Here is a 1,601-nt window from a genome sequence, read left to right as displayed (position 1 = left end):
TAAAAGAACAGATATTTGTGTGAAGCTGCTACGCACATATACAGGTGTGGAAAATAGTAAAGTTGTACAGAGTTTCATAAGAAAGGCTGGATTTAAAACCAATGACGACGAAGATCTATCTATCTATCTATCTATCTATCTATCTATCTATCTATCTATCTATCTATCTATCTATCTATCTAGCTAGCTATCTGTCTGTCTGTCTGTCTGTCTGTCTGTATATCTATCTATATGCATGTATATGTACATAAGGAGGGTTTTGTTTTGACGGATGATGTTGTATGCTTCCATGTTCCTCGGATTGTATGTTGATACGTAAAATAAAGTTTTAAGTGTGTCATGGTGTTTTCTTGTTTTCCGTAACTCTTGAATGTCTATCATTTTTGCACGTCTATTCTGTTTCTGATTAGGCTCACTGGGTACTTTCTATCTAGTAATGTGTTTTTAAGTTCTTGGAGTCGCTTTTCTCGGGTTTCGGGATTTGGTACATTCGTGCAAATTCTTCTTGCTAAGTTGAACGGTATATTTATTTTAGTATGTTTTGGGTGGCAGGAGTAGAACGGAAGATATAGTTTTGAGTCCGTTGGTTTGAAGAAGATGTCGGTTTCAATTTCAGTTCTCTTTTTATGATTAAGATGTCCATATATATACACACACATACATGCATACATACATACATATATAAATATATGTTTTTGTATAGATGAAAATATATTGCGTAAATATACAAATGCTCGCATATGCATACGCATGCACGCACGCACACACATATACACACACACTAAGAGGCATTTATCTTTATATGGTATGTGTGTGTATATAAAAAAAATATATATACAGGGAGACAGTGGGAGAGAGAGAGGGAGAGAGAGAAACACTCAAATACACAATCCAGAACCTACTCACATATATACACACTATACACACATCGAAAAAAATATATCATTCTACTCTGTTTCTTTTCATGTATTTAACCTTCATTTATGATGCATGATATTCATCTGTATGAGTATATAGAACTCAGTATATACACACACATATACATACATATCTAAGTACAAATACACACACACATATATATACATGTGTCTATATACATATATACATTCATATATATATGTATATATAGATTCATATATATATATATATGTATATATATATATATATATGTGTGCGCGCGCACACACACACACATATATAAATGCATGTGTGTGTACGCGTGTGTTTGTTTGCCCCCGCTCCCCACCCCAGGTATGCATATATAACAGATATTCGGACATATGTATATGCACATATACATCCCCACATTCACCCAGTCTGAACATACTCAGCCACAGAGAGATACACTTAATTAGAAAAACTGTTGTGCTGTTACATAATTCATGGAATTCTTCAGAATATGCCAAACCTCCATGATGCCATAATGTGTCAGCTTCTGTTAATTGTGCAGGGCGGTTGATTGGAGTTAGATGGGCGGAACAAGGAGGAGTGAACGACAGTTGGGTAATAGATTAGGTGTGGTGTGGCGGATATATATAGATACATATATATATATATATATATATATATATAGATATATATGTGTGTGTGTGTGTGTGTGT

This window comes from Octopus bimaculoides, chromosome 13, assembly GCF_001194135.2.
Source record: "Octopus bimaculoides isolate UCB-OBI-ISO-001 chromosome 13, ASM119413v2, whole genome shotgun sequence".
NCBI classification, from domain to species: domain Eukaryota; kingdom Metazoa; phylum Mollusca; class Cephalopoda; order Octopoda; family Octopodidae; genus Octopus; species Octopus bimaculoides.
Note: the sequence above shows the minus strand (reverse complement) of the source record.